Genomic DNA, 26,751 nt, shown 5'->3' on the forward strand with positions numbered 1-26,751 from the left:
AATCCAAGTCACTGAGAAAACTGTCGTTTTCCATCTCTGAAATCCAGCACACAATCTTTGTAAGTGAAGAAATTAATTGAATGGATCTATTATTTTTTTATGTTGCCTCCCGCGTGCAGTGACACCGGTGACCCAGTGCAGATAGCCTGCGACTCCCAAGCCCGGACAGACACCCGAGCGGGACGTGCCGGACCCCGATGGGGGCTGCCCGGGCACGGGCTCTGCCTCTCCCCCAGCGCACGGCACAAGGCGGCAGGGACGTGGGGGGACACGGCAGCCTGGCCTGGGAGAGCAACCCCGGGCATTCCCTCGTGTCCTCTGCTCCCGGGGCTGCTCCCGCTGAACCCCCCCTGCCCCGCAGCTTTCCACCGCGCTGGGAGTGGGGAGCTCAGCTGCTCTTTCTGCTTCAGGCTCTGCCTCTTTCTAATCCATGCTAAGTTTCTGGCAGATGATGAAGGGTACGTTTTATACCTTCCTCCTACACATTTGGGTAGGAATCTTTAAGTATTGATTTTAAAAGTGTCTTTCCTAGGGAATTGTCAGACTCGCCCCCAGCAGAAGTGTCTGGGGAGTGAGAACTTTGTTCATAAAAATATGTATGTTGAAAAAGAAACTAAATCTGAACTAAATTCAGTTGTTTCAGACAGGAGAAGAGATAGCAGCTTAGCTCGGAGAAAAAGGAAAGCAAACTGAACGAAACAGAAAAATCAACATGAAAATCAATCTGCACTCCAGACGATGTTTGCTCGTCATGCCAGAAGCATGTCCGTAAAAATAATGTCTGCATCCGGGTGAATCGAGAGTCCTCTGAGGAACAGGCAGAGCTCAGGGCTGAAGGCAGGAGCAGGGGCACGCATCGGTCGCACTGCTGAGGGCTAACGGCCGAAAACGCGCTAAACTCCTAAATACTGCGAGCAAGACTTTTCCTCTGCACCTGCGCCTGCGTTGAACTCCTTGGCAGCTCTCTGGGTGGGTGCAAACGTCACGGTCACGGTTTCCGAGATGCCTGGCCACCACGGGACGGAGACAGAGGCGAGGAGCAGCAGCCGGGACCAAGCGGGTTCCAGAGCTGGGGAATCAGTCGTCAGGGTTTGGAAAACTCGAGTGTTCGGGGCAGGGGTGAGGGAGAGGAGACGAGCCCCAGAGCTGCCCGCGGCCTCCAGGCAGCACTTGTACCTCCCATCGAGGTGTTAGCGTGAGCTCCTTTTGCTGTGCAGCGAGGTGTCCATGTTTCTTCACAGTGCCTGTGCGATCAGAAACATCAAAGGAGGTCGTCATAAATCAGCAGTCCTCCAGCCACAGAGAATTACGGGTCTGCAAGAGCTTATGTACAATTTTAATGAACATTTTTGTATTTCATGGTACTTTAAGATTTCAATGAGAAAAAGTTCAGTATCCCAAGACGGATTTGGAGCAGCTCTTTCTGGCCCGATGGTGAGGTTCCTCTGGGATGGTCAGTGCAGACAGGATGACCTCCCCCCCCTTGTCTCCGACACCAAGCGTGGATGAGCTGAGAGCTTTGAAACAGCTTGCGGCCATCAAAGCACTGCCCGGCTGTCCTACCTGCCCCGAGATGGGACACCCGGTTCTGCTGCCCCTGCCCTGTCCCCACCGACCCCTCACCAGTGCTCCAGCACCCGTGGGGAGCAGCCATCTGCCCACTGTCGCACCCCCCACGGCACACGTCCAGTGGTTTGGGTGTCCATCCCATAAACACTGATGACTCCACACACAGGTATCACCTCTGCACACCTTCAACTTTGACTGAAATGTGTCCTTCTCGGCTGAGCCTGCTTCTCCAAGGCTGCTTTGAAGATCTCATGTGCCCTCTGACTCCTTGCTGCAATCCCGAGCACCGGAGCACGAGTCCCTCCATGCCACCACCATCTGTCACACCTTCGCTTAACCTTGCCAGTCCTCTTCCCCGCGTCTTTTTATCAGGTTAACGAGGTAAACTTTGGTTTTAAACTAGTCAAACATTGCCATGAGTAATTTTTATTTTTTTATGTTAAGTATCTCTTACACCTGTGGCATTTTTGGAATAATTACATTTCTGGTGTTTTAACAAATAATTGCAAATTAAATGAGCGCATACTGAAGTCAGAGCAGATGGGCTGAATGAATTTATTGATTTGGGAAGAATACCAAGAGAAATAACCTCAGTTTCTAGAGCAGGGAAGAAGAGAAAGGACAAGTTAAATTCATAGAATAATTCAGCTATCTTCAGAAAAAATGCCCTGAACTCCGTAGCAGCTGATGGGCCCACAGCTGTGAGGAGAAAGAGGTGAGCGAAAGCCAGAGAGGGGGAGGTCACACCACTGCGAAGGCAGCATGGGTGTGCATGGGGCAGGCACACACGTATGTGTGGATGTGTGTCAGCTCACAGACCCTGACACGTATGAAGAAGCACCTCATAAAGCAAACTGACCCGACCCAACCCTGGGTTGCAAGCTCTGAGGAAGCCAAGCAGCCCAGAGGCTGGGGTGAGGGCAGCTCCCCGTGCACTTCACCCAGCTGTGCCCAATTGCCAGGGCTATTTGCTTTCCTCCGGGCCCTTTCCCACAGCTTTCATCATTGATGCAAGCACAGTTTCAGCTCTGCTGAGGTGCAGCCTTGAGGACCCCGTGCCATGGGCAGCGCTTGGCTGATGCAGGTGAGCTCAGATGCTGCCCGGGGGTGGTGGTGGCGGCTCTGTGCTCTTCTAAGAGCTGATGCTTTATGTTCAGAAACATCACACCTTTAAATCTTCCGCTTGGACTGCTGCTGCCTGATGTATGGCTTTTACACAGGAGTAAGAGAATATTTTTTTTCAGTTTTATGTTTATTCCTGTGCTGGTTTTGCTCTTCAGCTCAAGCAGCATTTCACCTTTGCAATGTTTTCCCATTTCCAGGTGGCAATGTTATCTATAATGTCACACAGAATACAGGCAAAATGAATGGTGTATGAGAGGGAAAATTCTGTCTGCTCAGCCTTTCCCAAACTCGCTGAGGAGCGAGGTGTTTTGGAAGCTTGCGGGTTCATCCCCTGTTTGCCCAGATAACGGCTGCCTGGGGGCCCGGGGACTCAGCCCACCTGGGAGGAAAATGGCGAATTTCCATGTTCTGCTTTACTTGTAGGCTGGCACCACCACTGCGGTTGGAGGTTTTTCATGTTGATTAGCAAAACTCCAAAGCATCTGCGAAGTGCTTTTGCTTTTATGAAGATAAACCTTCTCTGTAGGCACTGTGGCCCACACAGTGCTCGAGAGAGCTGCTGGGACAGTGGTGGGGCTGTCATCAGCCGACGGTGCAGGAAAGTCTCACCGTGGTCCCTTTCAGATATAAGGGTCCTGGGGCTATTTTGTGGTCTCAGGGATCAAACGCTTTTTGTATTTCTACACAACAGAAGTTCAGAGAAGAAATCGATGTGTTCAGCTCCTCTTTCTTTCCTCAATCCCTTTGGTCATTTGCTGCCAATCTGAAACGCTTTGCCTGGACAGGCAGCACGAACCACTCCTGCAGCTTCATAGACTCCCGAAGCTGTCTGAAAACAGTTTCCCTTGCAGGTCTGCCTGGCATTTATTACTTAGAATTGTAGACATTAAATCAGCAGAATTACTTCAGTGCTCCAGCCAGACTGGTGACTGGATCTGTGCATTCATTTTCAAGTTCATTAGGGAACAGCTTAAACCTGGAACAGATGAGGTTAGAAAAGGAGTGAAAAAACAGAATATGGGTATCATGAAAAATATCTTTGAAATGCTGTATTAAAGCATTTTTGCAGGGATTTAGTAGCAGACTGCCAGGGGGCATGGGTGGATACTTTTTGAAAAGCCCCAAAACAGGTTAAGAATTTGAATTGAGCATACTTAATCTTTCTGTTATATAATCAGAAAGAAAACAGGATGGTTCTTTTTGTTGGTTATAAGTGAACGCAGTACGCAGATTGCTTCAGGTTTTGTCTAATATGTTCGATTAAAATAGATTTAACTATTTTCTGTAGGCTGGTTATAGAAACATACAAGTGCATACTGTGATGGGGAGGGGTGGGGTATATATAGATGCATGAAGAGAAGGACATGTGTGTATGGAGAACAAGACAGAGGAATTTTTTGAAGGTGAAAACTGCTTTTTGCACAGTGTTTTCAAAACTGAAGCACCACAGTCACTGAACACTTAAGAGGATCAAATAACTTCTGTATACACAGTGTTTTCAGAGAATAAGCCAGTTCAGGTGCATGCATGAGTTTTGAGGACAGGTTAGCTGTCTTGCCAAGCAGAAAGAGTCAGGGAGTTTTATTTTGCTTTTAAATTTAATGCTCCCTTTTTTTTTCCTAGAAGCTGACACTGTGTAGATTTCAATTCCCATATTAGCTTTGCAGATGAGGAGCACAGAAAGAGCCACTGTACCAGGGAGCTTGATCTCCCGCAGAACGCTCCACACTTGCTGCCCTTTGGGTGAAGCCTGCTTTGAACGACTCTTTCAGACTGGCTGAGCAGAGCTGATGCCTGTTCAGTTATTTATGTATCAGAGCTTGACACGGGCAGGGTGCACGTAGCTGTATAACGCTGTCACTGTCCTCCTGCAGACTGGTGAAACACCAGTGTGGAGTGGAGTGCTGGGATCCCCTCCTGGTGATGGAGACCTTGGCACCAGTCCACAGGTGCCGGGGTGTTCCTCGTTCTGACTTTGGCAGCTGTGATTTCTCTGCTCTATTTACCTTCCCTTCTCTGCTCCTGCCCAAAGCGATGCCTGTGTGAAACACACTCCGAGCCAAGCCGAGAGAGGTCTTGGCCTCTTGTCTGTCCTGTTTTCTCTGTTGGGCCAGGAGATTACGTAGCACCTGCTGCAAGGTTTAACTCGGGTCCATTCAGTTCATAACATGGGGCTGCTCCGGCCTTTACTGGATAAAAACTTTCTAAGGTGCTATGAATCTGCATCGTATATTCAACATTAATCTAGAGATGTACTGATGCAGCTGTCATTAATCTGTCATGGATGGAAAGCCGCTTGGTTTCTGACGGTCACCTCAATATCACAGCAGTGGCGATATCAATGGTCGGACTCTGGCTGCACAATGTAAGAGAATCCGCAACCTTCTGAGCTGCTCTCATGTATTTTTATCTGTCCAAATATGTTTTATGTAGCTTGCTAGTTCCAGCAGACAAATTTATGAGTAGGTTACTGTATGGTTTTTTTTAAGTTTTGGTTCCTGAAAACTCTATTTTGAGAGTGGAAAGAGAAATCAGGAGTAGAAAAAAAAGAGCAGTTAGTAAATAGTGAGTGGTCTGCAGCGGGAAGGAGCACTGTGTCTGTAGCACTCACACCTGGGTCACCGAGGTTACGATATTCAAGCTTTATTTTGCTCTTCTTAAATATCAGGAATGCAGAGCGTTTCCCCCAGCTTCACAGCACTTGTATTTCCCGAGTCTTGGGAAAACCACGTAATATCAGCTTTAATCAGAGAGAAACAGGAGCTCCCTGGCCGAGTGGGAAGATGTCCCACTGCATAGCTGTTTAGAGCGATGACGTGGGGTAGGAAATCTCTAAAACCGAATTAAAAGGCTTCCGACCTCCTCTTGGTGATCCCTGAGGTTTCCATCGCTCTGGTCACCCACATGAAAACTGTAGTGGGTGCTGGCATTCAAGTATGGTCCCTGCCACTCTCTGTCCAGCTGAAAATCAAACACAGCAGACTGCCTTCCCTTTTGCCCTCCTGTCAGGTGAAACAAAAGGGCCTGAATTAGACGAACTGTTGCGGTGTATTCTCTCCTACTCAGCTACAGACTACTCACTTCACAGAAAATTTGACTGAGAAACTGGATAAAATAAGAGAAAAATAAAAAGGAGAGGGGGGGCCAAGAAAAACTCCTGACTGCATCCGCTGCTACTGTGCAGTGCAGATCCCTCATGCACCAGTACAGGCTTGGGGCTGACCTGCTGGAGTGCAGCTCTGCGGAGAGGGACCTGGGTGTCCTGGTGGATGACAGGTTAACCATGAGCCAGCAGTGTGCCCTGGCTGCCAAGAAAGCCGATGGGATCCTGGGGTGCATCAAGAGGAGTGTGGCCAGCAGGACGGGGGAGGATCTCCTTCCCCTCTACACTGCCCTGGTGAGGCCTCATCTGGAGTACTGTGTCCAGTGCTGGGCTCCCCAGTTCAAGAAAGATGAGGAGCTACTGGAGAGAGTCCAGCGGAGGGCTACAAGGATGATGAGGGGACTGGAACATCTCCCCTACGAGGAGAGGTTGAGGGAGCTGGGCTTGTTCAGCCTGGAGAAGAGAAGGCTGAGAGGGGACCTAATAAATGCTTATAAGTATCTGAAGGGTGGGTGTCAGGAGGATGGGGCCAGGCTCTTTTCAGTGTTGCCCAGTGACAGGACAAGGGGCAATGGGCACAAACTGAAGCACAGGAAGTTGCGTCTGAAGATGAGGAAGAACTTCTTCCCTCTGAGGGTGACGGAGCACTGGAACAGCCTGCCCAGGGAGGTTGTGGAGTCTCCTTCTCTAGAGACATTCAAGACCCGCCTGGACAAGGTCCTGTGCAGCCTGCTGTAGGTGACCCTGCTTCAGCAGGGGGGTTGGACTAGATGACCCACAGAGGTCCCTTCCAACCCCTACTATTCTGTGATTCTGTGATTCTGTGATCCCTCAGACCTCCTTTTTGTAAGAAAAAGACTGAAAGACCTGTTTGTAAGGAGGCTTCTGCCAACACTAGGTCACTGCTTTGCACAGCCGTGGGCTGTCCCAGTGCTCTCCCTTAGGCTCGCTGCTGCCCAGTGTGAGTTGTTCTCCTGGGCCCACGCACAGCATCAACCCTCTGAGATTCATGGGTCTGAGCAGGAAAAAACCCTAAGCCACCCCTCGGTTACGGGGAGCTTTACGGAGACATTGTGCTAAACTGCAGACAAAGCGTTACTGTTCGATGGTGAGTGGGAGGGAAAGCTTCAGCGTTCCGGGGTTGCTTCTGCTCAGACTATGGCAGTCTTTCACCAGAAGACATTTTTGGGAAGTATGTTTCAATTCAAAAACCACTTTTTCCTCATATTTAGCTCATTAAGTTTTTAAAAAAAACTAATGAATGAGACTATTTGCCAGAAATATTGTCCAGCTGGTGTTCTTGAACACTAGTCTGTGCTGCTGGAGGATGCCACCTTTCTAACTGCTCCTAGATGGCTTTGAACACTAGCTCGTTCCCGACAGTACCTGGGGCTCTCGCTGAGCTTCTCCTGAGTGCTTCGCTTATTATTTTTAGTTCTTTCTCTTTTTTAAATCTGCGCATGGAACTTATGCTTCCTTTCCTGATAATTGGCTATAAATGCCTTCCTGCATCTGAGAGGAACATACGGTTCAGCATTCCAGGCACAATGGCAGAGCCCTCCTACGGAGAAGGGAACATCTGCCGGCTCCTATGGGCTGTAATCATGCCATTCACTCCAAGTGGGACTTCATTATGGTGCCCACACCCGACAGTGCTCTGCAGTTGGTGGTCATAACCTCGGTGTTTGGAAGGAGAATGGAGACCATTGGTGGGAAAAAGACCCTCCCAAGGGCTGGCCTGGAGTCCCACCAGGCTTGGCCTGACCTAGGAAGACTTGAAGTCTTCCGCTGTATCTCTGGGGATCTCATGGGCAGCTGCAGATATACTATGTGGTTTTACGAGGTTAAAAAAAAAAAAAAAGCTAAGTTTTCTCAATTTTTACAGCAAGGTTTGTACAACTATATTAAATGATCTAGCAGGACATTCACATCTTAAGTTCCTACCAGATGCAAGGGCAGAAGGTTCATACCTTGCTGTAGGTGGCCTGGTCCATGTCTAACTCACCTCAGCAGGGTGATAGAAATGATTGGAGAATTATAGATCCCAGCAAATGTAAGGCCCCCCAAAACACACCCCCCAAAAAAATCTTCTTCTGCCAGGTATTAGTAGAAGAGCCCTCTGAGGATTTGTGCATCATTAGGTGCCTCTGAACGAATTAATCTTAGCTTGCTGCAACTAATTTTTTGAAACTAGACTGTAAAAAAATAATGTGTAAGGATATGGGAGAATTATAAAACACCTGTAACAATAGGCGGCTTAGAAAGCATTGCAGACCAACAAAGGTCAGAAGAATGTTTCCTGGTGAATTTCTGGAATGGTGACGTATCTGGTGCACACTGGAGGAGCCTTGTGGAGTTTTCTTCTGCGGAGGTTTGTAGGGCACAGGACCGTGCTTGCAGAAGATGGCAGTAGGCAGTGCGACATCCAGACGTGTTGCAGATGTCTGGCCAGGGTGTAGTGGTCAGATGTGCTTCAGAGTTATGGGAATGGAGGGTTTGTGCCTCACAGCAATGGAACAAACCCCAGAATTTTCGTTTCGAAGGTTGAAGAGAAAAAGGTGTTCAACAGAAGAGTGAAGGGAGGAGGGAAGGGTGAAATCTTAAATTTCACCCATATTTCATTTCTCCAAAGCAAAGTGAAATCTTCAAAGTAACCACAGAAAAAATGTTTCCTCTCTGTACGAAATTTCTGTCAAAAGCTTTTCTTCACCTTAGGTTTTCCCGGAACTTCTTCTTTGAGCTAGGAATCTTGAAAGATACATTAATTTAAATTATTATTCCTCTAATACAAGAAGAAATGCTCAGAACTGTCGAATAAGGAAGCATCCAAAAAAGCTAGAATGGATACCTACATTTTTCAACCATAGATTTTTATGGAATTTACCTTAAACTATGATAAAAGTTTATAGTTTAGTAGTTACATGTACACTGATTTGCATTTTAGGCTGCATAAATTTTAATGATCTCCTTTGAACTTGATTTAATGCCTTTGGTATTGACAGTAAGATATCTACCGTGTTTCCTCCTTTATCACTTCCAGATAGTTTTTCCCACTGCTGGTAGTTTGACGCAGCAAACTGATTCTGCAGCCCGATTCTGCAGCTCATTAATATTATCAAAGATTTGTGCGGGGATGGCAGAGATAATTTACAGCTCTTGCAGAAAAGTCTGCTTTTAAAAGAATAATTAACTTCAGCTCTTGCTCAGTTCAGAGTTTATCAGCAAGGTTAGGATGAATTGTTTTAAAATCTATTTTTAAAGGGATTGTAGCTTCATTATCAAAGCACTGATGACCTCTAACAAATTAAATATTGCTCTGCTTCTCATCAGGGCTGCAGGAACCTTTGCTGTAGGCGGAGGGGAGTGAGCAGGACACAACACTTACCCAAATTTGAGCTTTATGAGATGGTTTTGAGAAGCAAGGTTTCCATTCTGCCCTGTGTGTCACCTGGGGTCTTATCCAGGCGCGTGATTTAGCTCTTCCCCGCAGGCTGCAAAGCCCTGGGCACATGGCCGGAGCTGGGGAAGGAGCATGTCACTGGTGATGGACTTGCTTAGCTGTGGGTCAAGAGACATCAACCAGGGCTGGAGGGGGTCAGCAGTGAGCCCTACAGGGAAGGAGAGGCAGCCAGGGTGGGAGAGGAGCATTCAGGGCTCCATGGTGGGTGCTGTATGAAGCTGTCAGATGCTGGAGGCTGGCACTGGAGGCCAAGCGTCACCCAGCACTCTACCAGCTTGCTGGGCACCGTACACAGGGTCAGCTCTGCTGCTTGGTCAGTCCAGCGTCAGATGTCCGTGTATGTCCCCAGGGAGATGGGCTCTTGCCCTGCACGCTGCTGGTGTGCCCTGCATGCCCATGGGGGCTGGGGACTCAGGTAGCTGGTGCAGGAGAGCATTGTGGTTGCCCACCAGGAAGGCTGGTGGTAGCGGAGACACCGGCTCCAGCGTGGGGATCCTCAACTGTGACTTGTGCATGGAAATATCAATAATGCATTAGAAAACACCCCTGAATGTTCTATGATAGATTTTGCAGAGACTGAAGCTGTTTTTACATTTAGTCTGTGTTTTGCAGCTGCTGGGTAAATGCCAGGGGAATGATTGTTAAATTTAAGATTTCATTGTTTCACTGAAAATGGGCACAGCATGGACTTAAGCACTTCCCTGGGCACCCATATTTCCATATTTTCTAGAACCTCATAGAGGTCTTAATAAGATGTTAAGCATTTTAAGTAGCAACCATATCAAGTTACTAAATTGGGAGTTTAGATAGTGGAACAGTTTCGGAAACTTAAAATTCACTTGCCAGTTCCGCTGCAAACTTCTGTAAGACCTCAAACCACCACTTGTGTTGTAGCTCATTCTCTGTAGAAAAGCAATGACAGTTCTCCTCTTCTGGACACTTCCATTATTATTACTTCATAGATTTTAGCTACTGACCTCACTGAAGAATGGTTTTCATCGTAGAAGGTGTAGATCAAGTACCGTATACTGCTTTTGCTATATTTCACAAATATTTTTTCTTCAGAAGAAAGGACGCATGAATTGCAGCTCATGTTGGACATTGTTTATTGGACCATCAGTATTCTACACTGAAAGATGTACACGCGTCTTGCAAACTACGTACAATCAAAAAAAGTCAATTTTTGAAGCTCTTTCAAAATATTGTTGTAATCAATTATATTTAAGAGTTTTATATTAAGGAGGCTGCAGAATAGTTGGGGTTGGGAGGGTCCTCTAGCTCCCTGTTCACATCGGGTCAGTGACAGTAGGTTGCTCTGGGCCTTGTCTGGTCAGCTTTTGAATACCTCTGTGGGTAGAGACTCCACAACCTCCCTAGGCAACCTGCTCCAGTGTTTGACCAACCTCACTATGGGGTAGGGGAGAGGAAGTGTTTTCTTATGTATAAATAGAATTTCATGTGTTTTAATTTGTGACCATTGCCTCTTGTCCCACCACTGGACACCACTGGGTGTTCAGGCTCTGTCTTATTTACATCCCCCTGCATATCAGGTATTTATAAACATGGATAAGATTCTTCTCTGGAGATATTCAAGACCCGCCTGGACAAGGTCCTGTGCCGCCTACTGTAGGTGACCCTACTTTGGCAGGAGGGTTGGACTAGATGACCCACAGAGGTCCCTTCCAATCCCTACCATTCTGTGATTCTGCGATTCTGTGATCCCACTAAGTCTTCTTTTCTCCAGGCTGAGCATCCCCAGCTCTCTAAGGCTCTTTCCATGTGAGAGATGCTCAAATGTCACCTTCATCTTTGTGGGCCTTCACTGGACAAACTCCGGTAAGCCCATGTCTCTCCTGTACTGGGAGCCCAGCACTGCACCCAGAAGTCCAGCTGTGTCTCTCCAATGCTGAACAGAGAGGCAGGATTCCCTCCCTCAACCTGCCATCTGTCTTTGCTGCAAAGGCCCGTTGCTGGTCCTGGTCAACTTGGTGACCAATGGGACCACCAGGCCCTTCTCGGCAGAGCTGCTTTCCGGTCAGTTGGCCCCCAGCCTGTGCTGGTGCATGGGGTTTCTGCTGCCCATTGAATTCCACCAGATTGCTGTTGTTCCACTTCTCCAGACCCCTTTTGTGCTCTGCAGGTGGAGACATGGGAGCCCAAGGTGGTGCTTTGCTCTGGCATGTACGTGGCTGACGGAGGGCGGTGGTCCCGTCGGGGGCAGAAGAGCTGGTGCGGCAGCACGGCTCCTTGCTGGAAAACGCTTCCAAAATTCCTTGTATTTGTATCTTTTTCAGTTTTTCCTCATACCCATTACTGAACTCGGCACATCTTTCCTGCTTAAGACATTTTCCTTGTAGCTGGAGAGAAAGCTGAGGGCAGGGCTTGGACTTTGGGAATCAGCAGGGCTCGGACTTTGGGAATCAGTGGGTGACACATAGAAAGGCAGCGACGGAGCGTTTCTGGCTTTGGCGTGGAGGCATGGCCGGAGCCAGGCTGCCCAACTGCGTACCCTGCAACAGGGGAGAGAGGGACAGTAGGGGTGCGTGGCTGGGTGGCTTCTCTCTCAAAGCAGTGGAAACGCACGCTGAATCAAAATCCTGTTGTAAAGGGAAAGGCACCCATTTATCCATGGTGTATGAGCCAGAAGGGACTGTTTCCATCTTGTTCTTGCTGTGGGTTACATATGAGCAACAGGCAAAAACTTTGAAGGCATCAGGAGTATTAGCTTGAGCAGATGTAGGGAGACAGCTTCTTACCTTCTCTTCTCCACAGTCATCTGTGAAATTAGTCCCTTGGGTGAGTTGTAACCAAATGTGGAAACGTTTTCTTTTCAATTTATTTCAGCTAGATTAGCAAGAATGCTTGAATTTATTTTTATTTATCCTTTGCTTCTCATCCCAGGGTAGTGTAGGAGCCACTGCAAATGTAACACTTGCCACCTTTATTCCACCTCCTAACTTAAAGGCAGGGAAACCTGTAGCTGTGTTGGATACTCCTGCGTACGGCCCCAGCAGCTGGTGACTTTGTACGGCTTCAGGAGATGGCCCAGCACTGATTCCTGCCCACCCGGGGCACTGCTCCAAGGCTGGAGTGGAGCAGCAGATGAGAAGGTCAGGGCGGCAGGCAAGGCTGTGCTGCACAAAGAGCTGTAATTCCGCATTCCCCTCACACATCCCCTTCCAGCAGCGCGCAGACGAAGGTAAATCTTCACACAAAGAGCACGGGAAAGGCTGTGGACATCGTTTCCAAGCTGCAGCCATCTCAGATTGCAAGCACACATTGAGGCAGGACACCTTTCCAAAGGTGTCTTGCTGTGGCAGCAGTCCCCAACATCCTCAGCCGGGGCTGCGGACACTCGGGGACATCGCAGGAGGTGACTTCTGGGCAGGAGGTCCCGACCTTGCAGCCTCCCGTTCACTTGGAGAGATGCTGCCTTAACGTCTGGCTGAGCAGGCTTGCAAGCTGTTGGCACCGCCCCTGTTCTATGGCACCCTGCTGCAGAGGCAACAGAGCTGCAGGGGCATTTAGAGAAAGCCAGATTTCATTTTTTCTGCCCCAGCCGGCGCGGCTCAGCGAGGCAGCGATGCTCACACCGAGCTCCATGTGTGGTGGCACGGAGGCATCCATCAAGGATGGCAGCACCAGCTCCCGATGGCTTTGGGGGAGATGGGGGTCCCTCTGGGACTGAAGTCTTTGGGCATCTTTGCTCCTAGTGAATAACGGTGCTTAAAGTGCCCGAGAGAGGTACAGCAACAGTTTCCATTAGGACTTTCAAGACCCCTTTAGATGCTTTCTTCTAAAAAATAATTAGCCTTCTAGCAGCAAATTAATAGCTTTCAAGGGATTGCATTGAAAACTTACATAGGTGAGGGCAGGAAAAAAGCATTTTTTTTCTAAAACTACTCACCCACATCAGTTTTACATGGAAAATTTCAGGCTAGGATGAGATTTTATATGCTAAATACAGCAGACTAGGCTATTATTCTTTTAAAAGGAAACACAACTTACAAAAGCTTCATCTTTAAATTGCTGTTCCACAGCGTTGTTCTAACATCCATTAGGAACAGTCAAAATCTGTGTAAAGGTATCAATTATACCTGGAATTGCCATCAACATGGGAACTCTTCTTTTTGTTTCTTCCCAGAGCTGTAGATGCTGCTGCGTGTCTCGATGCTTTCTTACATATAATAGGACATTTGATTATGCAGTAACAATACACTATTATACTCAACTTTTTTAATATATTCCAGATCTCATTTTTTCACAATTCATGCAGCATAAATAGGTATGAATATACATTAACCCTTGGCTTGCATGAGGTGCTTCAAGAGGGAAAGCCAATGCCAAGGGTCGGGGAAGAGCAGACAGATGAGGGCTGTAGCAGCCAGAGGTTTGGCTGACAGAGGAACGGCACGGACTCTGACCAGCTCATTTGAAGGCAAGAGGGATCGACTCTGGTGCTGTTCTCTGAGCCCTTTCATCACAGAGCAGAGATGTACACGCCTTCAGCTCACTGGAGGATAAAGTAAAAAAGTGTCGTAAGACTTCAGCCTGGCTCCTGTTCAAAAGTTTTCAGCAGCAGCGAGTCAGCTGGGCCTCTTGGTGAACAGTGTCGGTGGTCATTTTCTTGGTAATTGCAGTTGGACTGTACGAAACTGTTTCTTATTTTTTGGCTGACAAGATTCCTACAGTAAAGTTTCCCACTGAAAAATTGTAAGAGGGAATGAGATGTTTCACTTGTCCTTATTTCTCTCCTACCTGTGAAGCACGTAGCCTTGTATCCCTTTGATGCCAAGTGACCAATGTCTTCTACTGCAGAGCTGTCCACGCTTTCCTCCTGAGTGTAGGCTGAACACGAATTCTGGGTCTGTAGCTGTTTCTTCTCAAGTCTGGCTATGCTGTGGTCACAGCTGGGAAACTGTCGGAGGAGGCTTTCTCCTGTGGTGTCTTTTCCAGTGGCCGGTTTAGAAGGGTAAGGGCTATAGGCAGCACAGCTCTAGAGAAGTGCAGCTATCAAAGCCAGCCGGTCAGGCTCAGCACAGCCTTGTTTTGCAGTGAGACAGATAAGGAGAAATGCCCCCGGCGCGTGCCCACCTCTCCTGCGTGGCTGGGCAGTCGTGCTGGCAGCCCTGGGCATCCTCTGAGAGCAGCCTGTCTCCCCCGGGCACCAAGCCAGGGGCAGAACTCGGCTCCCTGACCTCTGCAGAGCAGAGCAGGGCCAGCCCGTGCCCAGAATCGCAGGGGCAGAGGAGGCAAGTCCTCAGAGGGGGGATTCACTGGGTGGCTGTCACAGAGCCAAGACTTTCTATGCTTCAAACTGGACTAGGGAGGAATATCAAATATGCTTTCCCCAGTCTCCTGCTTTCCTGATTAACAGTGGTGTACACTAGCAGGTCCTGAACCGCAGCCAGAACTGACCAGTTTTGAGGAAATCCATGGTGGGGAATGGCCGGGTCCTGAGGTTCCCCCAGCTCCCAGCGTGATGATGATGAAGGTGCATCCACCAGTAGCACGCACAGTGAGGCGGCGCTCTGCTGGGGCCATCACTCACATTTCTGTTCGCCCGGAGGAGCTGGGATGTACAAACGCTCTAGGAACATTGTTGTGTGGATTTCCATTTATTTTTCTGCTTGGGATAGGTGCAGTGGTGAGAAGATTTTTATTCCTTCAGGGCACTAAATTGACTTTTTTGACTGGGTCTCTAAGGCCTGGCAATTCATTTCTTTTTTTTTTTTTTTTATTAAGATTTAGGAGATTACACGCACTTTTCATTAGAACTGCTGGAAGCAGTTTTTCCTCCAATACCCCGAGCTGTGGCCCCGCTGCACCCTCTGCCCCAGCACCACAGCAGGATCAGACCTGTGGCTCTGACCTCCCGAGCAGTCTCAGCCAGGGTTTGTGCCTGTAGCACGGTGAGGGATGGTCCTGCCTGACCGAATCGAGGGCTGGGACCAGGGGGATGGGGCCCAAACGTGACACCTGCTGCTCCCAAGGACCTATTCTCCAGGTGAAATAGGTCCGGCTCTCCCCTGTGAGCTGTTGATCCCCTGATACTTTCCCAGTGATGGGTTTTCAGCATGGAGAGTTTCCTCCTAAGAAAATACAGGGTGCTGGACATGGCACCCAGAAGAAACAGCTCCTCTCATCACGCAGTTAACGACTGCCAGTTTCTCCATGTGAGAAGGAGGATAAAGGTGAAAGATTTGCTTACTTTTATCCTTTTTTTGGGCGGATGGGTGGGTGGCTGGTGATTCAGGGGGACTTCCTGACCTAGTTATTGTTATCTACAATACCAGCAATTAAATGAAAAAAAGTGATTTTGCACATCACAGTTAATTGCTATCTTCATGTACTCTTTGGACTTAACAGGAAGACTGCCCTTGTCAAAAGTCAATGCAAACGCAGTTCTCAGTAGACGAGGACATAACTGATGTATCGGTAATGAATTAATTTAATCTTCACAAAATGAGCTGATGGCAGGATTTCCATGAATTAGCGTGGCTTTATGCTGGACCTGCTGTTACAGCACACACGAACAATTTCCTTGCCGCTGAGCTGAAAATGAGTGCTGGCAGACAGCAAGGACCAGTTTTATTTTAAGTATACTGCTCAGTGCTACGATAAAACAGGTTACTAGAATATGGAAGGTAACTGGTTTATGAAAGGGCTTATGAAAGGTGCTGATCAGTGATTCTTAATTAAACCACCAGGAGTGGGTTTTTGACAACATATTCAGATCCAGAACCCAGATACCTGGCTCTGCAAAGTAGCTCTACTGAAGCCAATAAAATTATTTGTGTGAGTAACGACAGCAGAATTATTTTCTCTATTTGCATAAGAGAAGTAATTTTAGAACAGTGTTTAGTCTGTGATCATAGTTGACACAATTAATACTAAATTCACAGTGTAAATATTTGATTTTTCTATAATCAGTTCTAAAGAAGTAAAATAGTGAAACATTGCTGGAAGGGAAGAAGTAATTGTGGCTCAAATAAAGTATGTAGTTTTGTTTTCAGCTTTCTTTTATATTTTTTTGGATCTATTTATTATTTTAATGTAGAGATTTCTGGAATTTTATGCCATTCCAAAAGAATGTTACCTTTTTCCATCCAGGGAAAAATCTCAGAATGCAATAATTTGGGTATTTGCCAACTTAGTTTTGTAACCAAAATTTTCTCCTGATATCAAGGGAGAAGGGCAGCTAAAGCCAGCTGAGCTCGGAGGGCGGTAGGGAAAGGGCTCTGTTATCACGGGGGGGAGAAAGGAGGGGTGAGCAGGGGGTGCTGCCTGGTCTCACCCGGGTGCAGCACCCTGCTCTGACAGCAGCAGTCGGAGCTCATCAGCTGTCGTCTTTGTTTCCTCTGAGGGATCCCTCCCAAAAGAAATCAGGTGGAGATGAATCCGGGCTCTGTTCGGTTCACAGCAGTGGTCCCAGCCCCGCGCCCCGAGGACAGGGCAGCGCAGTGAGGGTGGGCTGCTCTCTCCTGCAGACCCGTTTTTCAGCTGTACTTGGAGCAGCAGCGAGAAAACACCCATCAGTCTTTCAGAAACACGTTTCAAATATGTTGGCTACTGCAGCAGCAATAATTCATTTTTTTTAAGAGTCCTAAAATACAATTTTGTGTTGGTGCATCCTTTTGGTTACTGCTTTTGAACCGCCAGCATTTCTCCTGTTGCTGCAAAGACAAAAGAGGCTCGAGTCTCTGCTCTTGCATCTCTTGGGAGCAATAGCATCAGTATAAATCCAGGAAACTCAGCTTTATTTAGGTCACTGACTGTTGAAGAACGTTTTAAAATTAATATTACAAGCCTTAAGTTTTTTTCTTTCCCCTCCCTGAAGAGGTGGGAGGCACTAAATAGACTCCTCGCGAGCAGAGCAGGCCCCTGGGAGAGCGTCTCCCGGCAGAGCGTACCTGGGCTCTAATCCAGAAGTGTGGATGCCTCTAAAACAATTGTTTCTTGGGCTTAATTTTGCTTGCTTGAGAAGAGACAAAGGAGACAAGTGCTAATGATGAAGGATGTTTGTATCTGATATCTCAAGAATAATATAAAAATATCATTAGGGAAAAGTTATCGTTTGGGTTCCACAGGAAATGTAATTAAAGAAAATTCCAGAAAAAAAACCGCAAGAGGAGCTAGTCTGAGCTATTTAGAGCTACACAGAGAGGGGTCAGAATCGACTGTTTGAGGGAAAAGAGTGCTCAGCAAAGCCAAGGTGTGGTGGCATCAGCGGGTGGAGGGGGCAGGCTGGGTGGCAGTGGTTTGTCTGTCTGGGACGGGCAGGGACGGGTCCTGGCTCCTCACTGAGGCTCTCCTCGGTGTGGGTTTGCTCGGGCAGCAGGGCTGTCCTTGTGGCTCATCTCACCTTGTCCCACAGTGTCCCGGTGAGCAGCAATTCCTGCACCCACCGCTTCAGCAGCTTTGTGTCTTAATCTCATCCTTGGGATTGTACCGAAACCTCCCCTGACACTGGATAGGGACAAGCCCTCTGAGCAGGCAGTGATATCTCACGGGGCTTTGCTCCCCTGGGTGGGAGCCATAGCCCTTTGATGGCTCACTAATGTCCCCAAGTAGGTTGATTTCCACACACATGGATGTGTCATCAGAGAACATTTCTCACCAGCAAAACCAAAGCGGGGTCCCATGGGAAGCCCTAGGCTCTGCAGAAGGGCAAAAGCAATGCTCTACATGTGCCAGTGTGCAGAGCTGGGCTGTCCAAACATTGAAAATCCGTGGGCAATTCTATAGATCAGAGGGTTCTAGCAAGAGAGAAAAAAAACATTTCTTTACTGCTTTGCTTTTGTTCAATGAGCATTTTGAGCGTGCTCTGCAGCCTGGGGAGCTGAAAGCAGGAGCCAGCTGAGGACTGAGGGAAGCTATCCATAGAAAACAGGACATAAATTTTTTGGGACGTGCAAAGGGAATTTTTAACATTATCTTTTAAAAACCTTTTAATGTCATATCTTCACCCAGACCATTAATTCTTTGCTAAATGGTCTGTTTAATTTCATTATATTTTAACACTTTCAGATTAAGTATACATTGGTCATATAAATGAAAATAACATTGAAACATAAACAGTTCCTAATGCTTTTATATCCTCCAATTTTTTCCTCCTGATTATTTGTCTCGTAGGAAACTTCTGCATTGAAGCTTTCCTTTCTGATTTATATTCCTGTTTTCATTCCGTGCCTTTTCCCAGGATTTGCCTTGGAACTGAAATTTCAAACCACAGCTGATTTTGCTAAAAATACACTTGTTAATGCCTTTGGATTTCATTTCAATATATTATAGGCTTTGTTGTCTCTGGGTGCAGAGATTTTCTGTAAAACATCAAATATTGGAAGAAATGGAAACTCCACAGGGGATGCTCTTGTACTTCCAATCTTTGTCATGGGTGGGTTCGAAGGAGCAAGGTGCTGCAAGAGCCTGAAGGCATTTCAGTCCTGCATGAAGAATTTAGCCTGCAAGAAGGTATTAAACCAGGTGGAAAAAGTTAAGGAAAAAACATTGAACTAGTCAGGAAAAGGTGGAGGGCAAAATGGTCCTGAGGTCATGGTGCTTGGGGTACGATGGCAAGGCTGAAGGTCTTTGAGTCTGTCTGTCCTGGGAGGGCCAAGCCGTGAGTGGGCTCAGGCAGAGCCCTCCATCCTGCTGGGAGCTTCCCTGCAGCGTGGGCATCGCCAGATCCCCAAGAAACCTCCTGTACTCTGCCCAGCTGGGCACGCCACGGGTCGAAAACCTGCAGGCTCCCACCAGCTTCCCCTTGAATGCCCTCCTGGGCTTGGTGTCTCCTCCCCAGCATGTGGCTTGTTTGCTATCTAGAAAGAGGGAAAAATTTCTATGCATTTGCATGCATTTGTGTCGATGCATCTGTGTTTGGACCAGAAAGTGTTTATTGAACACATCATCTCTTGTGCAGCTCTGCTGTCTATAAGTGAAGTGTGTGGAGGGTGCTCTCCAAACAGCAGCATATTCCATGGTGACCAGGTCCTAAATTAAAGTGTGAACCCTTCTGAATGCTGTAGCCACAGGGAAGTCTCTTTTTGCTTCTAATTAGATATGAATTCCTTAAACTTCTGATCTGTAGAAGGGCTGGAGAATATTTGCAAGTAAATACCATGGGTTTTGGTGATGCCTTGATTCTGGCTGCTGATAGGCTGTCTGGGCTGGAAGAAAATAGCTGCAATTTACCTGCAGATGATCAAAAAACTTAGAGTTGTAAATAACACTGGGGCTGGGTCAGTTGGACAGAGGAAATTGGACGAGACCATGAGATAAGCTTGTTTGAAAAACACAGATATTATAGCACAGCCAAATGGAGAGATGTCTCTCGAACAGCCAGAACAGCTGATATTTGCATGAGGGGTGGATGTCTGGAAAAATGTGTGGGATTGTAGCAGAGGCTTCCATGAGAGCTCTCAATACAATGCCAAAAGTGAAAGGGTAGCTGTGATTGCTGGAGTTGCAAGTGATACATGTGGGGCAGGAGGACGGGCTGCTTGTGGCTTGGAGAAGAACTGTCTCAGCTCAGAAGTACTGATCCTCAACATGGACATGCATGAAAATCGTTACTTGTCGACAGCCCCAGCACCTTTCTTCTGCTTGGAGCTTCAAACAAGGAGACGTTGTCGAAGATGTTGACCACTGGTGCAGAGCACTGCGGCTTGTGAGCAGGGCTGGGTGCAAGCCCATAGGAGAGGTCTTCTACCACCTTCCGTGCTTCACAGAGCGGGAGTGAAGTTTTCCTCTTAAATGAGGAATGGAAAGATTGCAAATACTTAGGTTTCCCATGCTAGCATGCCATGCAGGTAAAATGCACTGAAAACTTGGATAAGGAAAAAAAAAAGGCAATTGAACCATTTTGTGAGTATAGCAGCAATAAACTGTTGCGAATACTTTGATATTTACCCACCTGGCTCTATTAATTATCATTGCAAGCACACTTTCTACTAGTCAGAGGAAGGAATACATGCCATTAAAAAGTTAACTCTAATTTCCACTGTAATATTGTCATTAAATTTCTGTAAATTAAACTGGGACTCCCTCAGGATTTTGAAGAGATTGTATGTCAGAGTGAAGACACTGCAGTGAATAAAGCCTGCATCTGTTTAGCCAGTATCATCAGGCTCTTAAAATTGAAATATATTGCCATAATTCTGCATAGTTTCTATATCTTTGGAATATTTTATACTTCGTGTATGTAGCAAGAAATCATTAGATGACAGTTGAGAAAGGATAGAGTTTTTGCGGAAGCATCTGGGGAACAGAAGGGTTGTGTGGAAGCACCCAGGAGACTGCAGGTCTTTGGCTAGTGCATTTTAAGCTTTGGTGTTGTCTGTCGTTGTGACCATCCTGCTCCTCTTGTCACGTGAGAAAGTAGGGAGAAACGGCACGTTCCAGTGGAGGTGAAGTCCTCGTCCTCCCCGATAGCCTCAGCTTTTGGTGTGTTTTAGTCCCTTCACCTCCCCCAGCCACCCCGCTCGCAACTGCATCTGTAAGAAGGTGACGCTTCCCTTTGCGTCAGGCTCCAAGCCAAGAGCCAGAGCAGCTGCCATGAGTGTGCGTGGGGACAAATTCTGCCTCTGCCAGGGCTGGAGAGCAGCGGCTTTGGAGAATGGGGGAGAAGTGGAGAGGAGATGGCTCAGGGGGTGCAGGTTTTCCTGCTGTGGCTGTTTGTTGATTCTCAGTAGGAAAAGGGGGATGGTGATGGTGACTTGTTGCTTGTACCCTTTGCATATTTAAAATACAGTGGGGTAGAGACAAAACTCACCTAAGGTCTTCCTGCTCCATAACCTGATGGGAATGCATCAGTCGGGTGCCGCAAACTCCTCCCAGAAACCTTCGGATTCCCTCTTTCTGGGGGGAGTGTACCCATGGCTGGGAACAACACAAGTAGCACAACAGGGAGAATTAATGAATTTTTATCTTTGCTGAGCACATTTTCTGTGCTGATTTGGAAATGTATTGTCTGACTTCAGCTGGAAACAGCACATACATTAGAAGAAAAAGGCAAATTCAGCTGCATATAAGTCATGTCAATGCTGCCACTGACATGAAAAACCCAAGTTATGAAGACAAGCAGAGCTGGGCTGGTGTAAGATATTTCACCTCATGATCCACCAAAAATTTGGCAAGGAATTAAGTAAACACTGTCTTTCATCCACAAAGGGTCTGAATATTTCAGAGGGTTACAGCCCCCATGATCACAATTTGGCTTACAGCTGGCCAAGACTTATGTTTGACTGATGGAAGTTTTGTCAAGCTGTGAAGAGGCAGTGCTGTCAGACAAAGTCTGGAGATAAAATGTTTTAATTAGCAGGCTCCACCTCCTGCTGGTTTGCCCTCAAGCTCTTATCAGTTGTGAGCAGCTGGGAAGAAGTGCTAGACCCAGGCGTTGACCTTCTATGCAGAGGGGAATGTCTGTCCTGTAGCTGCAGCAATAGCTGGGACTTGGGAGCTCAGAAAGTTGTGTAACTTTTCCATGTGTCTCAATCCTTGATGGTGAGGATGGTCCTTCAGTTCCTCTTCACTCTGTGCTGTCTGTTCTCATTGTGGCCCAGAGGACCACCAGGACAGTGGGGTTGGGTTGTTGTGTGCTTGTCTCACAGCACGGGAGTGCTCTCCAAGTGGGGCACAACTCCTGAGGGTCCTCTGTGGATCATCTTGGGAGGACTCTTGTCAACTCAGAAACCTCTGGAACCATCCAGAGAAGTGTAGGATTTGGGAAGCCAAACTACCATCCATGCATGTATGAGTGCATCCATCCATCCATGTGTCAGTGTGGGCTTCTGTGAGCCAAAGAGGGTAGATAGGACCGTGGTGTGAGATGAGAAGGACGCAAGGAACTCGGGGCTGGGTGTACTCAGAATGAATGAAGGTAGCTGTAAGGGGGTTGTGTAAGAGCAGGGCAGATGAAGCGTCCCACTGCAGTGGGTAAGGCTGTCCCAATGGCTCTGACTCGGGTGAGATGCATGGTGTCCCCAAGGGCTGTGGGGATGTCAGTGTGCAGAGAGCCAGTGCTCTCCATTCAGCACTGAGGCTTCTCAGCTGTGAGAGTGTCACTTGCTTCATCCTTTCACAAAGCCACAAACTCACAGGAATACCCTGACTGTCCCCAGGAGAATGTGGCATCACCAGAATCCAGGTCACCCCTGAGCAAAGACCTCAGATTCGTGAGGGCTGTAGGGACAGACCTTGACACACACAGTGTGCGTATGTGTGGGGGTCCTGGGGAATGCAGAAGGACCTGAGGAGGTTTACAACCCATCCTCCTTGCCCCTTTGTCTGATGAGCAGCTGCTTGACTGTGCTGGTCCAGGCTCTGAAACCAGTAGTGGAGAAACCATCCTGGGCCCCTTGGAGCAGCCCCGACCAACAGGCTGAAGTTGAGCTGGATTTCTAGTTCAACTCACAACTAGAAGTAGTAAAAATGAATAATTAATCAGTTCCTCAGAAGGCTGCGTGTGGAGTCAGAAAGCTCTGAGATCACAGCAGGCATCTATAAAGCGAGTCTTGTCTTCCTGCGGTGTCCGGAGCTAATTGGAGAGTGGGGTCAGATAGGGCTGAGTTAGGAGGGTAATTTTTGAATTTACAATTCAGTAATTGCTTTACTCTTGCGATTTGAGACATTATTATCAGAATTCAACAAAGGAATTACATCCTTATTAATTTAAACGCATTGTGGGGGAAGAGATGGGACGATCACCTTTCTTTGGGGGTGATGGGAGAACTCCTGGTGCAGTGTACTTTCGGTCTTCCTCTGATGGCACAGCAGCTAGAGTGGGAACATGCATGGTCTCCTTTCCAGCTTCAGAGGTGTTTCCATTTCTGGCTGCAGTCCCCGTCTCAAATGTAGGGAGTAATAGTGGAACGCAATAAAATTCGAGTGATGTTTTAAGTGTTCTTTGTAGCATGCTGTAAGCTGTTTCTGTAGGATTTTCTTTGAAACATGAGCAGCAATGCATCATTCATTCACTCCACCAGTCAACCAACAGCTAAAGTGGGGGGGCTGTAGTCCCCGCCATGGAGCTCCCCACCGTAAGGAAGCCAGGGTCATGGGTGTTGAAGCTGTGAATGCTCCCTGTTTGGAGCGATAGCAGAACAAGGTCCTGTGTGTGACCCCAACCATCCTCATGAGGTTGCAGAGTGGCCGACATGGGAATCTGGGCGCAGGCTGGGTCACAGGGCTTTCCTCTGGCTGGCCGACCCGGGGGCAGAGCCTTGTGGTGATGGGACATGGAGCTGGCCTGGAGAGGGCTGCCTGCTTGCCGAGAACCCTGGAAGTGCTCTTAAAGCCAGGTTGCAGTTTTGTTTGACAATGAACCTGTTTCTACTTGAAATACAAAGCCGAGAAGCTGGCTGCTGGGTTTGGAAAGCAAATGCAAGGAAGCAAAGTAATAACACCTCTTCTTAGCTAGCTATACTTGGGTTGATTCCCCAGGTCTCCCCCAGATTTACAGCTTCCTAGAACAGGGGTCTGAGACCTCAGGCAAGACGTGACCCAGAGCCATGCCCCCATGCTGGAGCTGGGGGAAGCCGGTCTGATTGAATCATCCTTCTCCTTGGGGCCCTCTATGAGTGCAAATACCTCCTGAGGGGCTTCTGCAACCCAATGCTCTGATCATTGAATTGAATGGGATATCGATTGATTAACCTCTTGCTAACGAAGTGTTGGCTGGTGCTGCAGCAGCTTCTGGTATTTGAAACTTTTCTCAAGCACTGCCTTGTCCCAGTCAGCTCTGCTGCCAACAGACAGCTGATACCTGCCACCCAAAAGCACCTTCGTGGAGGGAAGTGATGCCAAGCCACCTTGAAGGCTTCACAGTAACAGTCACCTTGGTGAAGAAAATGTAAAACCTTAGCTGTAGAGCATCGTACTCGGGCATCGAAGCGCAGTGTCTCACAGCTGCAGCTCGCAGACACTCCAGGACTAACTTGGACCGCTGCTTTGTCACGGCTCGTGGTTTGCATAGAGCGTTTGCCTTTATTGCATGGAAGAAACGTGCAGGATGCATACGCTTGGTGTGCACTGAGCTCAAGTGTACCAAGAATCGTGCGACTGGCATGTGCTCGGATGGGTTTACCCTATCTGGTAAAGACCATGGCATCTCTCTTGTGATACCTACACTCCACAGTGGACGGTGTGGCATCTCGCTGCAGCAAGCGGCTAACACGGTGTCACTCCCAGCAGGACAGGGGGACTCTTTTGGTATCTTTTAGAGATAAATGGATTGATCTACACATTAAATATGCTCGCATGCACACGGTGTACAAAAAATGAATTCTTGCCTAGCTGACAGTGGAATTAGAAGCCAGCTTCATGAAGGCAAGCATGAGGAATGGTTTAATTTTTTTCCCATGGAAGAAGTTAAAAATGGAAATGGAAGCTACTGTACGTTTTTTCCCAATTATGAATGTTCAAGCTGTTTACGAGGCAAGACGACAACAAACTTACTTTCCATTTAATGAGCTAAAGATAACTGTAATTGGTATGTGAGTCAGTCTGTAGAGCCATTAAAACAAGGGTATTGCACCTGCACTTTTAATGGTCTTCGATATGGTGGTGCTAAGAATGTCTTTCCTTGCATTTTTATAGGTTCGTGGGCATCAGTCTGATAAGGCAGTTACCCACGTTTTTAATTTAAAATGAATACCCGAGTTCACCCCTACCCAGCAGAACTTGCGATTGCTTTTAGAAGTCCTATAGAATCACTGGATCTGAAACGGTGCTTAAAGCTTGTGGTTTTGTGGTGGAAGGACGGATGCGAGTCTGTGTACAAAGGACACACTTAAGCAGTTAGCTGAACTTAAAGACAGGCTTATTAAACCGTTTTCACTCTTCATGTTTTTGGGTAAATTAAGTGTTGAAAGTTCACATGATTCAAGCTTTATAACATCTGTCAAACAAATGTTAGCAATAGAATGGAAAGGTCCTTAACATTTTTGTCCTCGAAGGAGCATTAACTTTAAAGCACGCACTGTACAAGGATCACCAGAAGTGTGATGCTTTGTAAATAACTGCTTCCTCGCGTTTACTTTTCATTTGCCAGCTCTGTAGTAAGCGTTCAAAGGGTATTGAATGGTAAAAAGATGAGCTGGTGGCTCCCTCTGCCCCCATGCTGCTCCCACTGCTCCCAGGAGAGCCTTGGCCAGAGTGGGACGTTCTCGGAGGGAGCAGGGGACCTTTCCCCACGGACACCCGCCGTGGTCAGCGCTGGTGGATCTGCCGCAGCAGCCCCAGCGAGCTGGTGAGGAGAAAGGAGCTCACAAAAAGCACTGCAAAGGGAATAATTAAGGTGAGAAATTTTCCTTTGTTTCCATTCCTCACAGCAGCCTAATTGGAAGGCAGAGGCATTTTCACTTGGAGAAGGATTAATGTCAACTGATAAATGTCCCGGTCTCAAATAATTTTCTGTAGACTACTGCAGTGACATTATTCAGTGAGAAGACGGCTCAGGCTGCAGCCCAGCAAGGCGCTTACACGTGGATCTGAGTTTCAACATCCAAGTAGCTCTGATTAATAAGAAATACTCATGTTAGCAGAAGCTGAAGAAGCTGCTTGGCTCAGAGTTTTGCTCCACTAATCCTCAGTTATCCACTCCAGAGCTGTCCAGAAAAGCAGCGTCCTTCTACAGGAAACATTAACAAATATCATGAAGGGTATGATGGTCCTAGCTGATGCAGAAGAGGCGTTCAAATGTTCAGCTCTTGAGTGCCCTTGCAATGTGCTCCTGTTAACAGGTAAAGGAACTGCTTCTAGTCCTGCTCGTGAATAACGTGTGCATCTTCTCAATGCCTTCTCAGCCTGGGAACCCTTCACTGGTGTCTGGGAGGGGAGCTGTGCCGTCCACCATGGCCAGTGGCCTGCTGTGGACGCTGTCTTCGGGATGCATCTCTGGTGCTTGGTCACCACGGGACATCTGTTGCGTGGAGGGAAACTGTCCATCCCTTCACCCCTCAGCAGGGATCCCGTACAGCACGACAGGGTGAAATAACCCAGTGTCACTGAGCCAGCGGTGCTGATCTTGCACAAACTGGCAGGCAAGGGTGTTGCAACCAGGGTGCTTTGTGGCGCGTACAGAATTCACGTGGAACGGAGGGAGGGTGTGATGGTGAGCTCCTCCAGCCCTCCTGGGTGTTTTGCCTGTCTGCAAGGGTGGAGGAGTGGAAAAGACAGGGTCAGTCTTTGCTCTGCAGAGTACCGAGCTGCCCGTTCCCAAGTGCCATCCAAGGTGTTACCACTTCATCACTCTCCTAGGACGTAACTCTGAGCTGGCTGTGTGTCTGGAACAAACGATGGGTGGCACAGTGCTTCCACACCTGGTCTTTTCTTAGCTGCAAGATGAAATCCTCAGATATTTTACCTTTTCTTCATCCTCTTCCCTCTCTTTTACGAAAAAATCTGTATTTGATTTATTTGTAGATGTTCTTTCATACAGAGAAGGAAAAACCTTTTTTTATTTTACTACCTGAGATTAGGATTAGTCTTTAAG

This window comes from Opisthocomus hoazin, chromosome 7 (assembly GCF_030867145.1).
Source record: "Opisthocomus hoazin isolate bOpiHoa1 chromosome 7, bOpiHoa1.hap1, whole genome shotgun sequence".
NCBI lineage: Eukaryota > Metazoa > Chordata > Aves > Opisthocomiformes > Opisthocomidae > Opisthocomus > Opisthocomus hoazin.